This window comes from Rhinolophus ferrumequinum, chromosome 6, assembly GCF_004115265.2.
Source record: "Rhinolophus ferrumequinum isolate MPI-CBG mRhiFer1 chromosome 6, mRhiFer1_v1.p, whole genome shotgun sequence".
Taxonomy (NCBI): domain Eukaryota; kingdom Metazoa; phylum Chordata; class Mammalia; order Chiroptera; family Rhinolophidae; genus Rhinolophus; species Rhinolophus ferrumequinum.
The window spans coordinates 7,689,727-7,713,741 of NC_046289.1; positions in this window are offsets into that span (position 1 = coordinate 7,689,727).

Genomic DNA, 24,015 nt, shown 5'->3' on the forward strand with positions numbered 1-24,015 from the left:
GACATTATTTAACAAGCATTTATTGAGTGACTACTAAGTTTGCAAATATTTTACCTAAAGGAGACTATTTAATTTTTACCTTAACCTGAGAAGGTAGACTGAGTTGATATCTTTTCCCCCCAAATAGCAAACAAAGACTCAGTGAGGTTAAGTGACAGAGGTAAAGGTCTTATAGCTAGTAAGTGGCTATAAGTGGCTTCAAATCCAGATATCTCTGAATCTAGAGTCTGGTTTGGTGTGTTTTTTTTTCCAGCATTGTACATCACTTCCCCTAAACCTATGGCCTCCAAATGTTATCTGTCCTGCCTGAAATGATCAGCAAGCCATATAATCAGACCAATTCCAATCCTAGCTTTAACTTTCCCCATGTACGCTCTAGAAAGCTGCACATAGCTCACCAGGACTTTTCACGAGGCCCTTGTTTTTTATCCTCAAAGCAGGTGAGAAAGGACATCTGGAAATAAGGAGAAGGAACAGGACTGCTTCTTCCATTTCCATAGAAAAGAAGGAAGTTCTACCAATAGTTTCCTCCCTAGTGGAGGTGCCGGGGGCACTCTGCTTAATCTCTAGTGCCTGATTCACTTCTTCCCCAGAGGAATCGTATTCATCAATACAAATTTATTGAGCATCTACTATGTGCCACATCCAGTTCTCAGTGCTGAGGGTAGGCCAATGAAGAACATGATGTTCTAGCTGTCAGGCGCCATCCCTTCTGTCAGGGGTGTTGGCTGGAGTCTGGCATTTGCCGGGCAACATGTTTCAGTTGCACAGGGCTTCCATTTAGGGGGCTGGTTCTTGTGTCAGACCCTCATGTTTTGTGTTGTCTCATCATGCCATTTTCTAGCAGGGCATCTCAGAGGATAACGGAGACTGGGAAACTTCTACATATTTTTGAGATACTTTAAAAAATTAAATTCTATAACATCATCACCAAACTTATGCTACATTTTAAATGTATACATTTAACAAGCCAACACCTTAAAGGCCAAAGATAAAATGACATACAATTGTACTACTCATAAAGTAAGTACAAGATTTATTGAAAATGTATTTATTCACTAACTCTATTCATTGTGCCAATTTAAAGTTGTATTAGTCATTAAAAGAGTGTGGTGCTGGTACTTGAACAGAAAAACAGATGAATGCAACAGAAAGAGGTCAAAGTACATATAGGACTTTAGTATATGATAAAAGTTGCATTTTAAATCAGTGGTGTATAATGAATTTTTCAATAAACAGTGTGAGGCCACCAAAAGGCCATCTGGGAAAAATATTGCATTCCTAACAAAGTAAAATTTTCTATATCAAATATTTACATTGAAAAAATACCATAAATATACTAGAAGAAAATACCAGAATTTAAAAAATACTGGAGGAGCTATACCTATTTAAGCCTGACACAAATGTGGACGTTTATTCAAGAAGAATGATTACAGCATTCTTTCTTTTTGTAATGGCAAAAATCTGGAAACTGACCTTGAATTCCTATCAATAGAGTCTATGATTAACGTTATGGTATCTTTGTACAAATGAAAACTACATAGTTATTAAAAAAAAACAGAAGAGCTCATAGTTACGCAATGATCTGTAAGACAGTGCTGTCGAGTAGAAATACAATGTGAGTCACATGAGTACTTTTACGTTTCTTAGTAGCTACATTAAAAAAGTAAAAAGAAACTTAATTTGAAGAATGTATTTTATTTAACCCAACATATCCAAAATATTATTTCAACATATATTTAATATAAAAATTGTTAATGAGATATTTTATATTATTTCTACTGTCTTCAAAATCCATGTTTACTTTACACGTACAGCACATTTCAGTTTGGAGCTGGCCGCATTTCAAGTTCTCCGTAGCTACTTGTGGGGAGTGGCTAATATATTGGATAGTGCAGTTGAAGATATATGTGGTTTTTAATTAAATTTTTTCAGGCAATTGTTAATGGACAGATAGATGTAAGGAATGATACAGAGATCCCTTGTTCCCTCCCCCCAGTAGCCCCCATGCTAACACCTTGCAAAGCTCTAGTACTACATCACGACCAGGATGCTGACACTGATACCGTCAGGTAACAATAAACGTGTTCAGGCATTGGATTGTGGCGTCCAGAGATACAGGCACAGGCTTTAACTAAATGTTTCAATTGCTTTGGTTGTCACGTTACTTGTAGTCAAAAATTACCAAGTATATTCGTCATGTACGGAAAGCCTGCCTATAAAGCAAATTCCAGGAGAAATGTTTAAGAGTACACTTTGCTTGAGAGAGTAGAAAAATATAACTCGTTAAGGGCAAACCAACGATAGCTTAAACAATCACAAAGCTCACAAAGATATCTGGTTTCTGCTTTTTGCTTTAAGATAACATCACCGATGTACAATTATGAGATACTTTGCGGAATCTTGGCTATTCAACCCAGCAGCCCTTGGTCTCACAATATAATTTTGTGTTGCTGATGTACTGTTTCTTTGTCAAGCAAGAGGGAATAACTCCGGGGTCAGAAGAAGTCATGAGTTTGTTTTGCAGAAGGGATAAATGGCTTTAAGAAAGTTGCGACTATCTGTTGCCTCCCGGAAGTCTGGCTGCATAAAATGTTATCTGTGGACTGACTGAACAAACACAGACTTTTCCCTTGGTTCCCTGAAACTCCCCCTCCCTTACTCCCTAGCTGCAGAAAAACTCCCTACGTTCGCTTTCTGAGGAAGACAGATTTGAGAGATATTGCTCTCCTATTGTCGTCTCCCTTTGGCCAAATCAAATAAACCTTTCTCTGTCTGCAAGCACTGGTGTCTCAGGTTTTGGCTTACAAGTGCATAGGGCACAGGAACCTGAAATTTGGGAGGTGATTCAGTAATAAAGACAGAACATTTCCATCACCACAAGGAGCCCTCAGGTTGCACTTTTATGACCACACCCACTCCCTTCTGGCCACACCCACTCCCTTCTGGCCACACCCACTCCCTTCTGGCCACACCCACTTCCGTCCAGCCACACCCACTTCCCCAGCCACACCCACTTCCCCTTCCAGCCCATCCACTCTTTAATCACTGGCAACCACTAAACTGTTCTCCGTTTCTATAATTTTATCACTTCAAAATGTTATACAAATGAAATCTTCCACTGTGTTTCTTTTAATCTGCCTCTTTTCTCCTCTTCTTGTTTGAATTATTGTAGTATTATTTTTTCTCTGATTCTGTTAGAAGCTCCCTTAACTCTGGAGATGTGCGTTTATGAACTGACACGCACACGCAGTCAGGTGGAGGGAGATAATCCATACTCACAGCTGTAAGGCTTAATAATAGTAGTAGTAACCATAAACAATAATGATGAACATTCGCTGAAATTTGTGTGACGGTAACTCGGGGGTACACTTTTCAGGCCTCATTTCATTTGCTCTCATGTTAACCTTCAGAGGGAAGAGATTGTCCTCAGTTTATAGACAGAAACAGAGGCGCTGAGAGGTTCTAACACATGGTCGGAGCTCACTTAAGGTAGAAGTAGCTGAGTGTGGAAGCGTGGCTGCTGGGGTCCACAGGCCAAACTCCTGACCACTCAAGTGCTTCTTACCAGAAGGTAGGGGCAGGTGTCCACCTCGTGCCTGGCACTTGGGAGATGCTTGTCACATAACTGTCAACTGCTAGCTCTGTGAGGTGGAGCTTTCACTCTACTTTGCTTACAGCTGGTTCTTCAGTGTCTAGAATATGCCTGGCACTAATAGGTGCTTATTAAATATTTGTTAAGTGTACAGAATGAATGAATACATGAGTGAATGAACACAAGAGTCATGAGCTGTAGGTGTTCCGAGGCAGGAAAGATTTTTCCCAATGTGGGATCGGTGAAATATAAGGAGAAGAATCTATAATAGTTCCCTCTGGTACTGGCAGTAAAAATCCCTAAAAATTCCAAACAGTTTCTGTGGTTTGTTTCAGGGTCAGGAGGGAGGGTAGAGGTCACAGAGCACCCAGCCCAGGCCTGGAGGGGAGAGACTGCACACCCACCACCGGAAGAGGGAAGTAGGAACTTTGCTCCATAGAAACTTCGAAACCTGCCTTGGAACTGAGGTCTTCGCCAGATGGACCATTAACTTCTCCCTCCTATAGAGTGTAAATTTGTCCTGTTTGTGTCCCAGGGTTGTTGTTGTTCCTGGGGGCAGATTGTCCTGACCAAATGGCTGAGTGTGGGCTCTTTATGGCTTCAGGAAATAATGTAGGGACCCCAAGAAGGCCTCAAAGGAAAGCCTGTTCTACAAAACTCCCATTCAAAAGGGCAGAGTGGCAGGAAAACAAGCAGAAATGTCAGCGTAGAGCCTTGGCCATGGAGGGTGCCGGAGAGGTCGCTGAGGTGCGGGAGCCGCTGGGGCACCAGGACATCCATACTCTAAACAGCCCTGGCCTCCCAGGTCAGAGGAGCACGCAGCCAAAGGCAGCACCACTTCTCTCCAGAGGCCACATCCTGATAGAATCACTTGCAGGTTGCAATTTCATCACCACAGAGGCGTCCGGTAATGAAAAGGGAGATTGGAGGGAGAAGAAAACCTCTTCAAAGCCTGCCGCTCTGAAGACGGTTTAATATTCTTTGCCCGTGCCAGGATTGCCTGTGGATGTGGCAAAGTGGGAGGGCTGCAGCTTCCAGGAGGTGGGCCTGGGCACACAGCCCGCTTGGGAGGCACCCTCTCTTAGGTGGACAACCGTTTCACACTCACCGTGAGTGCAAACATGGTGCAGGGTGTTTTGGGTGTAGTACAGAACACTTTCATGTGTCTGATGTTTCATTAAGTCCGTACAAGCACCACGACAGATCCCTTTGACTGGGAGGACCACCTGGCTGGCAGGACCCAGGGCCTTCCTCCATCACTTGGCTCTGTGGGAATCCCTCCAGAAGGAGTGAGGCCAGGCTGACCTTCCAGTCAGGAGCTGTGCCTTCCCGCTAGCCTCCCCAGACCTGCTTTCCAGAGGCCAGTCGTAGCAGCATCATCCCCGCGCCCAGAGGAGTAAGCAGCACTGGACAGTAGGAGACCCATGCGAGGAGGCCGAGCTGACTGTGACCCCAGATCTTCTGGACACTGGAGATGTGGTGGCCACAGCGTTCTGAGTTGGCTTATTCTGTAGTCAGAAGAGAATCTTCAAACCGCGCACAAAACTGCAGTTTGCATGGGTTCTGTTGGGGGCGCAGCAGCTCATGAGGTGCAAGAGGACCCACTGGGTGCTGTCCGAGTGGACGTGGCTTCCTCAGTCTGTATCCCGCGTAACTTAGAACCTGAAAGCTCAGAGATGTTCTTGGCAAGCTGGCCAACTGCTTTATCAGAGGGGAGGAGCCATTCACAGGGAGTTGGCAATGGCCCCGGGGGTGACCAGAGGGTGGGATTTAACCTGCCATAACTCCATCAGCAGTTTCCCCCATTCCCTGTCACAGACAACGGTTTTCAGCCCCGAGTAAGGTGCTGTGGAAATACCGCACACCCACAGCCCTGCCCATGCGGGTGCACTGATAAATGGGCTGTCTGCCTCACGTGTCCTACCCTCACACTTGCAGCACATACTCACGCTGGCTGTGTGCTCTTAGGCAAGTTGCTTAGCATTATGGGTTGGACTGTGTTCCCCCAAAAGATATGCTGAAGTCCTAACCCCCAGTACCTCAGTATGTGACCTTATTTGGAAAAAGAGTGGTGGCAGATGAAATTAGTTAGATGCGGTCATACTGGGTGAGCCCTGACCCAATATGGCTGGTGTCCTTACAAGATGGGTCATAGAGAGGAGAATGCCATGTGAAGACAGAGCCAGAGCCTGAAGTCATGCAGCTGCCAGCCAAGGAAACCTCCAGAAGCTTGGAGAGAAGTGTGGAACAGTCTGTCCTTCAGAGCCTTTCAGAAGGAACAACCCTGAGGACAGTTTGATCTCGGACTTCTCCTGGTCTCTGGGACTGTGAGAGAATACATTGCTGTTGTTTGAAGTCACCCAGTTTATGGTGATTTGTTACAACCACTCTAGGAAACTAATACACTTAGCCACACTGACAGACTGCTCACACATAGCTTGAATCATGTCTCTCTCTTGCTCAAAACCCTCCAGTAGCTCCCCATTACCTTCTAGATCAACTGCAAACATTTGGCATGATTCAAAAAACCTTCATGATCTGATTCTTCTCTACTCACCTCTCTGGCCTCCTCCCCTAGTCCTGTCTGCCACCGACCTACCAGCCCAGCCATGACAATGCCCTACCACCCCTTCCTCCTTCAGGAAACTCCCATTCATTCTTCAAAACCCAGCTCAAATGGTCTTTCCTCAGGAAAGGCTTTCAAAGTCTATCTGGACAGAGAGAGCCACTTTTTCCCTCTTGGTGTTTGAAAGCACCCTAGAATTCCTCTGTGACAGCAGGTACCCTCCACGAGGGCAGGCATTTTTGTTTTGTTCACTGCTGTGTCCTGGGAGCCTAGACAATGGACTCTATAAATGTGTACTGAAAAAATATATGAATTAATGCAGAAATGCATGAACAAATACAATGTGCTCTTATCACAGTCTCTTGAGAGTCTTCCCTTGGACTGAGCTCCTTGGTGTGGGGACTATGTCTCATTTGCTCCATGAGTCTGGGGATGACAGGGAGAAACAGGTTTCTTTTTAGCATCTGTGGCTGGAAGAGACAAGGTTTGAGGGACACGGGGCTAATAGTGATAAAACGAAGCCAGGTGCAGTCACCAAAATAATAAAAAGGCATCTTCATACCCCCAACTCAGCTGACTGCAACTGCTTTAAAGAGAGCCCAGAAAATAAAGAAGGTTTGACACCAGCAATTCTGCAGGAGCAGTGTGTTCCCAGGTACCAGAAACAATAGACATTAAATGTCATCAGGAGTGTGGGACTGAGAGCAGGAGGTCACCGGACCCTACTTATGGGTTACAGGTGAGCAAACAGACCCAGAGAGGGAAGGCGACTGTGCGGGGACAGTCAGGTGGCCATAGAACTGTCATGCTATCATTCATCTGCTGTTGTTTTTGGGATGTTAACTGCTCCGTGTTTGATCCTCGCACATAGAAAGTGGCACGCGAAGGCGAGAAGGACCCTGAGAGACTGTTCAGCCCCGATGTGCTGTCGTAGAGATGAAAACTGAAGGGAGGGAGAAGGATGAGGTAATAAACAAAGAGACGCACAGGAAGCGGAGTGTGTGAGAAGCAGGCAGGGAATTTAAGTGGCCATTTTCCATCCCTTCGCTAGGAAGCCTTCTCTACCAGGCGATATGGAAGCTGAGCTCTGAATGACAAGAAGGAGCCAGCCTGAGGACGGTCTGAGCAAACAGTAAGTGCGAAGAGCTTCGCGTCACATCAGGTACAGTGTCACCCTCGAGAGAGAACATGATGCACGACGGAAACAGTGACCAGAGACTCTGGCACAGCACCTTGTCTTACGGGTCAGCTTCCCTGGAAATGGAGCCTGAGATAGAGATCCTTGTGTGAGTGATTTAAAGAGCCTGTGTTCTCAGGAGAAACCAGTAAGAGAGTGAGGAACGTGGAGCATGGAAAGGGGGAAGCTAGTAAAGAAGTGGTTTAGGGGTGCCTAGCCTCAACTGGACAGATCCCATGGGGAGCTCTGGAGCTTGGTGTGCACCACAGAGGGTGTCCTGGCAGACGTGGTGGGGGTGGGGGTGGGCATTTATACCCCACACCAGTTAGTCAATGGCCATGGGTCATTCTTAGGGAGTTTGGCCACGTATTGCAGGCATTTCTGGGCAAAGCAGCTCCCAGCAGCCAAAGGCCATGCCCCGGAAAGGATGCAGGTGTGCATTGTTAGCTGTCAATGCCTACGAGACCTGGGGATTGGCTGCATCAGTCCCTTCAAGAAATCTGGGTGGGCACCAACTCTACACCGTGTGTCTAGTTCACCGTCTCAAACTGTTCAGGGCACTTTGACACCCATTGTCCCATTGGATATCTACCATCACCCCCGTGGAACTCATCACTATTTTGCAGATTCAGAAACTGATGCTTAAGAGAGGTGAAGGTGCTTATCAAGTTCGTTTTCCTAGGAAGCTGCAGAGCTGGAAGTCAGACTCAAATTTCTGATTCTCCCACCGTTCTGCCCTCTGCCCACTGCTTCAGATGGCCTGTCATCCATCTGTAAATGCCAAGTCAGGTGATGCAGGTAATAGGTGCTATTGGTGTTGTGTCTTGCTGAACAGTATAGACAATTCATAGCCAATGATATCAACACGCTCCCTAGAGAGGAGGATTCCTAAAGCTATGGCCTTGTTGAACCCTCCTCTGAGCTTCTGATTGGAGCCTGGTCGGCATCCCTGGTTAGTTCAGGTGACCTGTACCTACCGTGTTTCTCCGAAAATAAGAGCGGGTCTTATATTAAGTTTTGCTCCAAAAGACGCATTAGGGCTTATGTTCAGGGGATGTCATCCTGAAAAATCATGCTAGGGTTTATTTTCCGGTTAGGTCTTATTTTCGGGAAAACACGGTAGCTTATTTTCGGGGAAACATGGTAGCAGAAAGCTTGTCGTGTTTCCTGTCTGAATGCTCAGCAGAGACCCTTTGAGACTAGAGGTCTTAGGTACACGGTCTAAGTACCCCTGAAGCTCAAGGTTAAGACCACAAAGCTGATTTTGTGCCATCCCCAGCCCTCGTCTGCTGACGGTAGGAATCCCCGGGAAATGCAATGTATAGCACACATTTGTACCAGCCCGCACATGCTTGGTGAGCATGGGGCCACATGGCTGAGCTTTGAACCCCCAGCTTCCTTCCTTCTATTTTTTATAGAAGTGTTTCTAAACTGCAGAAGCGGCCGAACAAAATGATCTCTTCTTAATGACCCAGGGATTTTCATTCAAAGGGACAAAGGAAGTATTTCTTTGAGGAAATATGTGTTGTGTGTCCCTCAACTAAATAACTCCAGATTTCTGCCTGTTATGGATGAATTTGTCTCCTTCAGATTCTTATACTGAAGTCCTAGCCCCCAGGACCTCAGAAGGTGACCTTATTTGGATAAGGGTCATGGCAGATATTATTAGTTAAGACGAGGTCATACTGGAGTAGAGTGGTGTCCTTATAAAAAAGGTAAATTTGGAGACAAATACGCACTCAGGAAGAACGCCATGTAGAGATCAAGGCAGAGATCAAGTTGTTGTTTCTATGGCCAGGAGACCCTCCCAAATTGCTAACAAACCGCCAGAAGCTAGATGAGAGGCATGGCACAGAAGCTCCCGCTCAGCCTCAGAAGGAACCTGCCCTGCCGACACCTTTTCTCTGACTTCCAGCCTCCAGAGCTGTGAAACAATAAATTTCTGTTGGGTAAGCCACTCAGTTTGTAGTACTTTGTTATGACAGCTTTAGTAAGCTAATACATTGATCTGCTCTAGCTCTATGTCTAGGGTTTAGTTTTTTATCTTTCTTTCAATGCCTTTTCTTGGTAATCTTATGCCTGAATATAATAGTTTCTCCCTTTTTTTTTTTTTAAAGATTTTACTGGGGAGGGAGAATAGGACTTGATTGGGGAACAGTGTGTACTTCCAGGACTTTTTTCCAAGTCAAGTTGTTGTCCTTTCAATTTTAGTTGTGGAGGGGTTCAGCTTCAAGTTGTTGTCCTTTCAGTCTTAGTTGTGGAGGGCGCAGCTCAGCTTCCTGTCCAGTTGCCCTTGCTAGTTGCAGGGGGCACAGCCCACCATCCCTTGTGGGAGTCGAACTGGCAACCTTGTGGTTGAGAGGACACGCTCCAACCAGCTGAGCCATCCGGGAGCTCAGCGGCAGATCAGCTCAAGGTGCCATGTTCAATCTTAGTTGCAGGGGGCACTGCCCACCATCCCTTGTGGGAGTTCAGGAATTGAACTGGCAACCTTCGGAGTTAGGAGCATGGAGCTCCAACCGCCTGAGCCACCAGGCCGGCCCCAGTTTCTCCCTTTGTTTAATCCAACTGGAATTCAACTTCCAATCAACCAGAGGCTGAAAAAACTAATCAAGCTAGTTAGATGTGTGGATAGAATGGGAACCAATAGGATCCTGAATAGGGTTTAATACCTGAGCTTTGTGTAACAACCTTTTCGTTACGCCCAGACTTTCCCCTCCTACTTTCAGACTGCTGTTCTAGAAAGCCAAGAATCTCTGCCGGCTGACTTTTAGATAAACAGGTCTTCATGGGGGAGGAGAGAAATTAACATGTTGGGCTCCAAGCTGGGCACTTTTTGGTACACTATCTCATTAAATCATCATAGCCAAGTAATTAGGTGTCTTTGTTCCCATTTTATGCTTAAGGAAAAAGAATGGCGTAGGGTGAAGAAACTTGCCCCAAATTGTACAACCAATAAGTAGCGAAGCTAAGATTTGAACTCAAGTCTTTATGACTTTGGAGCCTGAATTCTTCCCACCAGAACACGTGACTTCCACTAATTAAACCCGCCAGCTTCACATGTTGGTATCACCTAATGATCATACTTCCCATGGTTCTTCATGTGGACAGAACTAGGATGTGACCACAGGAAAAGGATTCCAACAGGCCATCAGGCCAGGAGCTGGGCTCCAGGCTGACCCACAACTTCTAATCACAGTGGCCAGCAGCCCAATCCAAGGTCGCATCTATTGTTGGACGCCAAATGCCCAATCCCATTGTGTGCCAGAACTTCTCTCTTTCAGGCAACTAAATTCTCACTGGCTTCCACACTCCTTTTGACGGACGAAGCACCATCTAGGTAAAGCAAACCGTTTCCACGTTTTTCCTCCAGTGTGCGATGTTTCTGCAAGACAGAAGTCAGTCACGTCCTCCTGACAAAGCGACGGAGTGCGACAATGGACTCTTCCTTAATGCCTCTTCTCCGTAAAGGGAAAGAGTCATTTATCTTGAACCAAATGATTAAAAAACAAAACAAAACTATTCTCATCTGTCATGTCTCATAGACATCAGCCTGCTTGGCTCTGGACCCTTTCGTGTGCGGTTGCCTCCTCGCTACTATTTTGCTATGGACCAGAAAACCATATCATACCTTTGTTATCATTGTGTGCTAAGTAAGTGTCAATAAATCTCTCAGAAAGGGCTTCACCTTTCTGGGTGTATAGCATTTTGAGAATTTGATGGGTGATGTGCCCTTTATCCCCAATTCACATAAAATCATAACCACGAAAATATTTAATATAATTTCAAACATTCTCTATTTTTCAGAGCCAATCACTCTCTACGGTAACACCCCTGATTTCAAAAGGGACCCAAAAACAATCCCTTGGATGTTTTTTAAGAATATTGATGACCTTATCCCAAGGCCAGTCCATTAAAATGTGAAGCTTTGTGTTGCAATCTGATCAAGAAGAGATTAGGAAGAAGAAAGAAGAGAAGGGGCAGATAATAAAGAAGGACAAGGAGGAGGAGAGAATGAGAAAAAAAGAGACTAGCACACACTGGCAAGTGTTGGGAAGAAATGACATGAAGAGTGAGACATGTGTCCTGACAACTTGGGCTGACTTGGGAGTCTGAGGCATAGCTCCTGTCAGAGTTACTTAGATTCAATTTGCTGTTAAAGAAATCATCCATCTCTAGTCACTTGGGGATGTTTGCCTGTCTGAAACACAGCTGTGGGGCTGCACTTTCTGCCTGGTCAGCCACCAGGGACACTCTGAAAGGACTCTGATTTTTGTCTTTATGTAGAAAAACACTAACTTGAGAATGAGAAGAGCTGCTAGTTACTAGCGGTGTGACCTTGGGCAAATCTCTTCTCTGACCCTCAATTTTCCTTTCTGGAAAATGGGCATAATGGTCCTTGCCTGGCCTGCCTCTCAGGGATGTGATGTAGGCGAGGTCCTTCACAGACTGCAAACCCCAGGTTGACATAAGGAAGGCCATTGGTCAGTGGGGTGATGGTTCCTGGTGCCCAGCAAACCCAGTGCACACAGACATGTCACCGTCACCCAGGACCCATCCACTTCTACGGCAGAAGACAGTTAGACTCAGGGCCTAGAATGTTCTGCCATTTTGTTCTGAATCACCCCCAAGTACAACTGATTCTGTGTGTCCACTTCCAACTGCCCAGAGTTGAGAGATAGGCTTGCTTTTCTCCCACCAGCCATCCGTCTTGCCTTCCATCAGCTCGCTTAGACCTGACACCGGCAAGAAATTAGCAAGTGCTTGTGGTACTGACCGCCCTTCCAGAGACCTTGTGGATAAGATGCAGTATTTAGCGCCTATTGTGCCCAATCTGAAGAAGTGGTTTATGGAGATAAATAGAGTCATGTTTTCTCATCGTGCAAAGCCACTGCATTCAACCTACCTTATGAGTGCTTACAATGTGCTAGGCGCTCAGTGGGGATGCTTAAGAAAGACAGACGCGGTCTCTGCCATTTAGAGGTGGGGAAGGACCCAGTGATTGTTGAGTCGCTCACATGGGCTGGACATTGTATGGACATTTTCTCTAATCCTCAAAGCAATCTAGTGAGTTCACACACCCCGTTTACAGACGAGGGACACGAGGCACAGAGAATGCCGGTGATTTGTTCTAGATGTGCTGCTGCTAAGTGATGGAGGGAGCTTTGGTCTCTCTGGATCCAAACCTCATGCACTTTGCTCTGTACTGAGCTAGATCACAGTATGGAGGGGAGGGGAAGGAAGGGAGGTTTGTAATCACATCACTGATAATAACTCACCATTTTTGAGTATTGATTATGTACCAGACACTGTGGTACGTGCTTCGCATGGTTACTCTCTTCGAATATTCACAGCACCGCAGCGTGGTTTCTATTAATAGCTCCATTGTACTGATGAGATAATTTAGACACAGAAGGTTAAACGAAGTGTCCAAGTTCCCATACAGAGAAAGTGATAAATCCAGGGGACAAAGGTGGACAGTCTGACACTCTGCTACCCTGTCCCATCAAATGGTGGAAAGCTCTGCAGGGCGGTGAGACTCAGTACGAAGAAATCCAGTGTGAGATTCTCCCTAGGATAGCGAACTTTATGTGTCACCTGACGGGGCCATGAATGCCCAGATATTTGGTCAAATGCTATTCAAGGTGTGTCTGTGAGGATGCTTCTGGATGAGATTAGCATTTGAAACAGCAGATTGAGGGAAGCAGATTGCCCTCCGGAACGTGGGTGGGGCCGCGTGCAGTCAGGTGTGGGCCCGGGTAAAACAAAGGGCTGAATAAATGGGAACTCCTCCTTCCTGACTGTTTTTGAGCAGGATCATCGTTTTTTTTTTTTTCTTTTTTTTCTTTCTGGCTTGAGCTGAAACATGGATCTTCTGGGGTCTTGAGCTTGCTGCCTTCAAACTGGAACTACATCATCGGCTCTCCTGGGTCTCTAGCTGCTGACTACAGACCTTGGGACGTGTCAGTCTCCATGATCACGTGAGTCAGTTCCTTACAATAAATCTATCATCTATCTATCTGTCTATCAATCTATCTATCTGTCTATCTATCATCTATCTATCTATCTATCTATCTATCTATCTATCTATCTATCTATCTAATCTCTCTATTTCTCTGTCTATCTATCACTTATTGATTCTGTTTCTCTGGAAAACTCTGATTCATACTCTCTTTCTCTCTCTCTCTCTCTCATGCACAGCAACAGTCTCCAGGCTGCACAGCTTAGCCCTGACGTAGTCCCAGCTCACCCCTATAAGGGCAAATTACAGCACTCCCTGTTGGGGAAAATCATGGAAAGCCTTTTTGTAGTCTCTGATTTCAGATATCCCCGTTCTTCTGACCACAGCCAATCAGGTGACATTTATGGTGCTCCCTGGATGCCTGCAGCTCCTGGCCCTTGAGGACTGGTGGATGGAAAAGAAGGTGCAGAACAACCCCAGTGAAGCAGGAAGGGTGGAATGTGGGTCAGGGTGCAGTTTACCTGCCTCACAAGTCCAACTGGCGCCAACCACGTTAGTTAGGATAAGAAGGTGCACTCTTGCATCCTTCCATGGGTCAAGGCCAGTGAGAGGGATTTTACCTGGTTCAGTGGCAGGAGAAACAGTGACCTGGAAGGGCTGGCTTTCCACTGCAGATGGTGGTCCCTGGTGTGAAGAGCAAGATCCACAGTGACACTCACAGCAAAGGCTTGAGGATGATAAGGTCCATGTGAAAAATGGCCCTCACTGCAGCTGAGCAGATAGTGCTCCCCAAAGATAGGTCCGCCCTTAGCCATGTTTGATTAAGACAGAGACAAGGCCACTCTGCAATGCCCAGAGTGGGTGCAAGGGAGGTCCCCTCAAAGGAAAGCCACTGATCGATCCAGCCCTGGCTCCCTCTGTATCGCCCACCTGCCAGGAAGCTAGGCGGCCGCCAGCCGCTGTCTCGGCCAGCTAAGGGAGAAAGGGCCCAGCTGGTGAGAAGGGCAGTGCTCTGTGGCGGGAACATGAGCTGCCTCAGCCAGACCAGCTCCATCTCCTCTCTCTGAGTCCTAAGAAGGCCTTAATGTGAGCTTTTGAGGCTTGTTTCGTACCCCTGTTTTTGTTGAATCACATAGAATCCCAGCAATGAACCACACCAAGCCCCCACAGGGAGATGGAGAAACTGAGTCTTTCTTGAATCCATGACCAGGTGAGGAACCCTCCTCTGTGTTTAAATCCACCATGGGACTCGTTGCACCTACCTGAGGGCCCACCTGCTTTCCCCGTTCTTCAGCGAGTCCGTTGTCTCTGACCATCTCTGAATTGCCAGGCACCAGCAAAGAGCTTAAGAGGTTATGTGTTCAATGAAGGAATGAGCTGGTGAGTGAATGAATGAAAATCTGTATGCTGGAGGGCGGAGCACCCTGGGCTTGCACAGGTGAGGAAGGCCAAGCCAGACATCCTGAAGCGTTATATTATTAATGCTGGCTTGAGAGTAGCTGAATAAGTAAACCCCTGGCTTAGCCTAGAATATTCTGCTGCCTTCTGAATTGCCTAGGCACGAATGGCGTGGAAGCCAGATCTTCCAGTGATTTTCTTTGTTTCCTCTCTTGGAATTGCTAGAAATGTAGGTCCCTCCATGTCGGCATCCACTGAAGCACTCTGACGACTCTCTTGAATTCAAATGGTCCAAAGTGTTCTAGCTGCCTCCCTGGGTACCAAAAAGTTACTGGCTAGCAGGAGCTTTTGGACAGTTTGCCAAATACCAAAGGAATTGGATATCCTGTCGACCTGTCTGCAAATGGGCTCAGATATTCCTTCATTGAACACGTGTTTTCAGAGGGCCAAGCCCATATGCAGCACCACGCAGGGTGCTGGGGCCTCCGAGATGAAACATCCCGGTCTGGCCCTCAAGGAGCTCACATCCCAGCAGAAGAGACAGGTAACTATCATGTAGTTGAACTTGTCTGGGCTGGTGCAAAGGGACATGTGAGAACCCAGACAAAGGACAACTGCGCCAGGCTGGGGGAGAAGAAATTATGTATCCAGAGGAGAAGACACTTAAAGAACAAATAGGCATTACCTCACAGATGAAGACGTGGAAGGGCATTCTGGCCAAAGGGATCAGCATGTGTGGAGGCCTGGAGGCATGACAAGATCTGCAAGCATCAGTCTATACGCGCTCAGCACGACGCAGGCTCAGGGCCGTGTCTGACATGAAGCAGATTCTCAGAAAATCAGTCCATCTGCCACCTTGCAGCCCCTCCGTTTGGTCCCAGGCATTCCTCCCCTTTTCCCTGGCACCTGAGTCCCTGCTCACATTTACTCCCGACTGCTGCAGTGGCCTTTCCTGCCCTGCGTGCTCCAGGCTCACTGAGCTTTTCCAGGTGAATGACAGAGAGGGCAGGAGGGGGCGTGCATAGACGCTGTGTCCAGGGAAGTTAATAGGACTGAGATCTAGACCACAGCGGGGAGCTAATGGATTTGAAGGACAGAGACCCTAAGACACGTGGTTGTATGCTCATCAATTTCCTTGAACCCATTCCCAGTGAACCACTAGCTCAAAAAATCAGGGCTCTCCGGAGGGTTGGCCCAGTGGGATCAGACTCTTCCTGGAGGAGGAGGACCCTTTGCTCAAATATGCTCTAATGAGACAGAAAATTCCCTAGCACAGGCAGGAGAAAAATCGAGAACAGCCTCTGATTTTGTGCTGAATTCACAGTCAAAAGCCTCTTAGAACAGCGACCGGCAACCACTGAGCCCTTGGGGAGAAGGCTTGAAAGTGCCAGAAAAGCAGAAACTATCCGAGAGGCTTGGCCGTGGCAGTGATGACGTGGGAAGCTCAGATGGTCTGTCCTCGCTGGGCGTGCAGGACACAGCGCTGAGAGATGCTCTGCGCAGGGCCGTGGGGGGCCCATCAGGTGGACTACCACCCCCTCTGTCCACCCAACAGGCCTCCGGGTGACAGCTCTGGTGCCCGCTCATGAGACGAGGCCTTGCGTCCTCCTGTGAAGCTGATTCCAGTGTCTGGCTCATCCCTGCTCTTCTCAGCTACGGGGTTATATGTGTAGAGGGCCTGGCACCGCGTAGCCATCATCATTTATTTCCCCCAGGCCTTCTGCAGCGGAAGGTTGAAGTGAAATGCTCCAGGCGGAAGGGCATGTGATGTTTATAGTCTGTCTCTGCGAGGAAGGGTCCTGGCTGAAAAGAACTGTCCCTTAATGCATAAGTTGTGCTCTGAAAGGTCAGCCGTGATGTGTTTCAAAGAGCAGGTTAAACATGTCGAGGCCTTCCCTGGACCAACACGCCCCTCAGTTCATCTCTGTGGCCTTTGAGAACTCAGGGAGACCTAGGTGGTATCTGAGCTCCTCTGGTTGGACGAGCAATGCATATTCATGCCAGAGAGGTGGGTGGAATATTGTCAACCAGAGCTGGGCAGATGGCCCATCTGGCCAGGCAATCTGGCCTTACAAAAATTACTGTAGAGGCGGGTGGAGTGGGGGAATGAGGCAGGGAGATCTGGGCTCGTAGCTCAGTCTGTGACTTTAGGCATGTGACTCCCCTCCGTGAGCCTGTCTCTTCATCTGCAAGGTAGGGGTGACGGCACACTTCTCACTGGGCACTGGTAGGAAGGAGCTGAGATCACGGACACCAAAGGGCCCGGGACAGTGTTTGGGCCCAAGTAGCTGTTCGGCAGACAGCAGAAGCTGTTCCATTAGTTGATCTTCCCCATTCTGTTCCTTCCTAAGGGTCCACCACCAAATGCAGGTCCTCTTTGCAGGGACTCAACCCCCTGCAAGCTTCCCATGCTTTTCGGGGGTGGCAGGTCCCTTCCGTATCGAGATTCCTGACTGCCTTCAGTGCTGTTTCCTGTCTGTATCTCACACATGGACTCTAGGCTCATATCACTTCCAAGATGCCCAGGACTGGTCCAGGCAGTGGCAGACAAACTTCATGTGGGTATACATGTAGAAGTGGGTTTCACCTACTATTTCCCTGAGAAAATAACTCAGAAGAACGAAGAAATAAAAACCAATTGAATCTCCCACCTCAGAACTAACCACCTATGTGCCTTTGTCGGTCACAGTGGAAGAGTTGTTCCTGGCCCCACCTCAGGCTGTCCTCTCCAGCCCATGCCAGCCTTCTGAACACTTTCCTGCTCAAGGACTTCGTTTCTTTCAACACCCATTGTCTCTCCTATGTCCCACTTTCTCCCTCGACTGAACGATTTCCATCCGCACACAACTGTGCTGGGATTTCCCCCAAAGGAAGGACATTCCTCTGGACCCCGTGACCCTTTCCAGGCACACCCCCATTCTTCTGCTCCCATTTATAGCAAAATCACTCAAAGGTGGTCTCTTTCCACTATCTGCTCTCCCTCATCTCCCAAGTTTTCCCCTAATGTTATTCGAGTTACGCTGTTATTCCCACCTCTCCATGCCACAGCCGTTTTTAAGGTCACCGATGTCTGCCGTCTTGCCAGGTGCAATGGCTTACACCTCGTCTCACTCTGCTTATCAACAGCACCTGACACCGCCAGTCGCTCTGGGACACGCATCTCCTTGTTTCTTCCTGTCCCCCTGGCTACTGCTTGTGATTTCCTTTGTTAGTCCCTTCTCTTTCCCGTCCTTTAAGTGTTGAAATGCTGCAGCACTCAAGCCTGAGTTCTTTCTTCTCCTCTATACACTCACTCCTTAGATATTGTCATCCACTTCTGTGACTTGAAACATCAACTATGCCAGGGTACGGCAAACTTTCCATATAGGGCCCGATAGGAAGTAGTTTAGGTTTGGGGGGCCAGGCAATCTCTGTTGCAACTCTGGCTGTTGCACTGTAAAAGCAGACACAGATGATATGTAAATAGATGATCTGGCCATGTTCCAATAAATCTTTATTTACAAAAATCAGGCAATAGCTGGATTTGGCCTGTAGGTCACAGTTTGCCAATCCCTGAACTATGCTAATGACGCTAAACTTTATGTGTTTCAGCCTAACCTCTCTTCTGACCCAAGTGTCAGTTGCCTACTTTTTGTCTCTACTTGGTTGAATACTAGGTTTCTCAAACTTAGGTCATCCCAAACAGACCTCTCGTATCCACTCCCCCCACAAAACACCTCATTCCTTCCTCATGTTTCTGTATCTCAGTAAATGGCACCACCGTTGACTCAATTATGGAAGTCATCCTGACCTCCTTTCTTTCCCTCATACCTTCCCCCAATCCATTAGCAGGACTGTCAGCTCTACATTCAAAATACACCCAGAATCTGAACACGTCTTTCAAAGATCACTGCTGCCACAGTGGTCCCTGCAAAGGCTTCCTCACTGGACCCCTAATGTAATGTCATGTTGCAAATCTCCATGCAACAGAGTAACCTACACAAACTGTTAATCAGACCATCTCAATCGATTCTGAGTGACATGATTCCTGAGTCTGCAGAAGGAGGTCTAGTCCATGCCTAACTCTCTAACCTCGTTTGCGCAGACTCCATCTTATTCCATTTACTCCAGTCACATGGCTCTCCTTTCTGTTCCTTGAATACATCACACTAACTCTCACCCCCTGGGCCTTTGCACCTACGCTTCCCTCTGCCTGGAGTGTTCTTCCTACGACCTGCTCTGTTACTTTGTCTCTGCTCAAAAGTCACCTCGACAGAGACATCTTTCCTGGCCAGTCTTCCCCAACGACCTCCCTAGAACCATCACTTTCTAAGTCTTTACATGGATTTAATTTTTTCTTATAGTGCTTGTAATTTTTTGATGTTATCTGTTTACTTGTTTATTAGTTTCTCAGTTCATCTCTCTCTCCCTAGAATAAAAGCTCATGGAAGCAAAGCCTTTATCTTGTTCATCACTGTGTTCCCCGTGCTTAGAACTGTGCCTCACGTATAACAGGTATTCAGCAAAGTAGTTGTTGAAATAAATGTGTGTCTATGTCATCCACAGCACCGCCTGATGTACCTGCTTTATTTTTGTTCAGCTGGGAAGACTGCAGGGAGTGGCAAAATCAGCCCTCAGGGAAGAGTCAACAGTTACAGGTCCCAGCTCTACTCTGTCACTAACTGTGACCATGGGTGAAACACAGCCCTGGTGTGAGACTCTGTTTTCCCATTTAGACAACGAAGATGTCGTTTAGATGTTCTCGCTGGTCCCTTCCAGCTTGGATGTCAATGGATGAAATTCAATGAAACGACTCTAACGGAATTTCAGCATCGGCAGGAGAGGTCCAGAGGAAGTGATACAGCAGCGCCCTTCAAATGACCCCACATCTTCCTAGCCGTCTTGGCACCTGTGGAGGCAACTCTCATTAATGAGAACAGCACCTTGGGTGGGCAGCCTGAGCCAACACGGCAGTGAACTCAGTGGTAATGAGGGAGAATAATAATGACTCCAGCCCTTCTAGAAGTCGAGCCACACGTACCCAGCTTTTCTTGCTGGCTTATCCCATTAGTCTTGAAGATCACGAACAGATTCACATTGCTACCAAGAAAGCTTTGTCCTATAAATATGACTCGGGGATGCAGGTCAATCAGCTGTGTGTCACTTCAGAAAAAAAAAAAAATACAGTGCTTGGTTAGAGTTTAAATTCTGCAATTGCACTCTGCGTGTCACTTAAATTTATTTGCTATGATATCACCACCAGCCTGCTATTAAAATGGGAAAGGATTGTCAGTCAGCGCTGTAGGGATCACCTTCAAGAGAAACCAAAGAAAAATGTCCTGGTTCTCCTCATTAAAAAGTCCAGAGCATTTCCGTGTTCCTGCTGACTTTTCATGTCCTAGTACTTGTCAGGGCAATCTTTCAAAAGGATGGACTCAGGGAGGGCTATCGCTGACACAGGTAGAGAACTCTACAGTTTGCAACGCACATGTTCGTTCACTCATTATCTTGTTGGCCCCAACTTTTGATGTGGAGTGTCCCTGAGTCCCTAGGAAACGTCTGACCTTGACTTTTAGTCTTTGTCTTCTTCACCGTGTGGTCTTGGGAAAATCTCTTTCCCATCCTGACCCTCAGCTTCCCCATCTGTCATACGAAAATATTTACTAAGTCTCACTGGACGGGCATTTTCCGACTCCTAGAGAGATTAAAGGTTGAGATTGATATCCAGGAGCCTTTTCCATATTTCAACACGTCTCCTGGCGAGTCTACATTTGTCCATGATCAGGCCACACACACGTTAATTAAAATTTCAAGCTTCTTTGCTTTGGGATGAAATGATATCAACTCAGTTATTTACATCCTGTCACATGAGTTAGAAGCTCTGATTGACTACAGGTTATGTCACAGGAAATCTTGGATGTTATTTTATTGCCTACATGTGTCTGATTAATTAAATGGGTATGTGTGTGTGGGGGGGAGAATTTAACCGTTTTATACCCACAGGCTTACAATCAAAATCCGCTGAAGGACAAGGTGGGCGAAGGAGGGGTGGTGCTTTATTGTTTGCGCCGGAAATGTTGGCTCCCACCCTCTCCCCCCACCAAGATGATCTCTGAGCTTCTCTTTCCAGCTCTAAATTTTGTGATTCCAACATTTATATTCATTGGAGAATGTGTTTTTAGCCATTAGGGAAACATATTGGAGAGGATATTGCTGTCTGCTTGTTGTTTCAAACAGCCCCTTTCACAAAAAAGTCACCCCCAGGCATAGACATAAAGGGAAAGCAATTCGTTACAGTCTATACTACAGATACACACGGCCACGGGCCTGAAAACACTCCGTGTGGCACCAGTTTTAAAGAGACACATCTTGCATTATGACCTAAAGCTCAGCGGTACTTGGCTCTGCAGAGCAAGAACGAAAAACAGATTCCACCGGGGACGCCCTGGGGCTTTGAGGATCTGTGATGGAAAAGTATGGGGCATGTTGACAATAGGGCCCTAAACCCAGGGCCTGGTAGTGTGACCTTCAGCAAGCCACTGCGTTTCTCTGGACCTCAGTTTCCCCCTCTGTATGCGGGAGTTGGATTAAAGTGGATGCTGTGTGCACCCCACCCGATGGCCTCTGCTCCAGTGCCTTCATCTCACACCTGCTCAGAGGGTTGTCTGCTAATGGTCCCCAGCTGCCCCTCTGGAGAACTGCTGCCAACTGAAGGAAGCCGTCTCTTCTGGAGGCGAGAGCCAGCCAGTAACAGACTGATGTGGGGTGCAAAAGCCAGCCCTTGCCTCAAGCTGGGACCGGCTTTCTGGCGCCATTCACGGTCCTGAGCTCCCCGTGGGATCCGGCGGAAGTTAGACGTCTGTGGTGGCCACATCCTTGTTTAGTTCCTTCCCCTGGCCAATCCTCTTCCTCCTAAGACAACTTTCTCAACCTTGTGTCCCCAAAGCCGTTTCATGTCCTGCTTCTAGGAAACGAGAACTAAGGTACTAATGCTTAAAAAAAATCCTCGTAAATCTATTGGCTGACTGTTCAGATAGTCTAGGTGAGGGCTTTCTGGAGCATGGCTGGACCTCCCTGAAGCCTTTTGTCTGTCGCCATCCTTTCTCTGGGAGGTTTTATTCCTTGGCCTCGCCTGATTCTCTCGCCCTGGAATGCCTCATTTCGGTCTAAGCAACTGGTTATAATCACTATGGCTGTCACCCCTTCGGGCTCCTCTGTGTTTGTTGCCTGTGTTTATCTCATTAAGCTTCCAGGTCAGCCCCGCAGTGGGTACAACTTGCTCCCTGTCTCTGCAAAATGTGTTTCTCCGTGAACAACCCTGGGGAGGTGGACAGAGCCCCACTCTGGGAGTTAGAGGGCCCGGCTTAACATGTGGCTCGGTCATTTGTGGGGGCTCCCCTCAGCCTTCCTGGACTAGCCTCTGAGTGTTCAGTACTTTCCAGTCTACCACACACCACTTTCTCTTAACTAGTCTCCCAGCAAACTTGAGAGAGGTGTCCCTTTTCCCATTTTATAGGTTAGAGACGGGGAGTGACTTACCCCAGGGCCTCAGGGCCAGTGAGTGGTGGGATCAGTACTTAAACCCGCTTTAGTTGTAAGCTCTACACTTTTTTACGACAATTCCAAGGAGGTATAATCAAGTCAGTCAATCTACCTGCCTGACTCTGTCTCTCCGTCTGTCTGTCTGCCTGTCTCTCTGTCTTTTATTCTGAAAAGCCGCATAGTTTCCTATGCTTTCCTTTATAACCTTGAACTCACCACAGGTATGCGAGGAGACCCACACTCCTTTCCTGAGTCTGTCTTGGGGAGACTCTCAGACTGCGTGACTCTCTTAAGCAGAAGTCCACTCCGAGACTCCTGCCAAGTGAATGTAAGTAAATGCTGAGTGTCACAATACATTAAAAAATTGCTCCTAAGACTTTAATAACTCGTTGGGACGGGGAAGGGAACCGCTGTTCCCCAGGCGGTCTGACGCATAATTATTACGGGGCAGGCCTGGCTCCGTACCAGGGTCTGGCCTCAGCAGGCCATCTCGCTCTTCAGGCAGGCAGCAAAGGTTCCCTGGGCACCGCGGGCTTGCACAGAACACCTAGGAAAGAAAAGGGGCAAGGGGCCAAACTCCTTATGCAGGTGAAAATTTCCTCTGCGTGAGGTGTGTACCATTGGACTCCGCCAAGAATTCAAGCCCATTCTCCAAAAACCCTGATGGAGTCAATTTGAAGAATGCTAGGTGTTCACAAAGGACGGGATAGGGAGGGAGGGAGGGAACCTTGGAGGTCACAGCAGAAGAGATGGAGAGCTGGATAGGAACAGGACAGGTGGAGGGGCACTGTGTGCCTGGTGCAGGGCTTGGGGGAGCTGGGAGTATGGAAGTGTCAGGGTGACAACCACATGCTATATCACCCGCTGGCCGCTTTGCTCATATCAAACCCAGGCTAGCTTGACCATCATGTCTGCAGTTAACAGCTGCTGCCTGGGTGTAGGAAACCACAGAAAGCATTTCTCACAAACAAGTCTGAGCCACATTTGGGAGACCCCTTAGTGAGTGCAGGAGGGTGTCTGGAGCAGGTAATCTTGCCATAGATGTGACTGTGACCACACAGCCAGTTCACAGCAGAACTGGACTCCCTGCCTGGGTCTCTGACTCCCAGTTAAACGTTCTTTTCCGGGTGCCATGCTATCTGCTATTGCTATGGTCTTGGAAGCTCACTCAGAGTCACTAAACCAAGCCTGGCTGGTTCTTCCTCAGTTTACCAATGTAGGAGAGTCTCTGAGAGATGAATGAAGTTCCCATGGTTACAGATCATGTGTTTCTACACCAGGACACTATACCTGCCATGCCCCCACCACCGTCATCATTACTTCTTCCCTTTTCCTTGCAACTGGGGTTCATAATGATGGTGCCTTAATGATACTGCCCAGTCCCTTCTGTCCTGGAGCTGCCCACATTTATGGCCAAGGGAGTCTGAAAGGACTGTACCCTCTGGGAGGCAGGTCAATTGGACAAAGCCCCTGGTTACTGGCCCCAGCTTTCAGCTGGGTCACCATATGTCCAATCTTGAAAGCCAACGCCATGACAGCTGATGTAAATACGAAGACACCAGAGGTACGTCCGAGCCAACATTCCCCAGACTCTTACTGTGCACCTATTATGTGCCAGATGCTGGGTTTGAGATAAAGAGATAAGGAGCTCACAGACACGGACAACTACTAAATGCAATATGACAAAGTCAATAGTAGAAATAAGTTCCCAGGGTTATGAGAACCCAGAGGAAAGCAAAAATAAATCTGCCTGGGCTGAGAGGCTGCTGCAGTGGTCCAGTTAGGACATGCTGGCG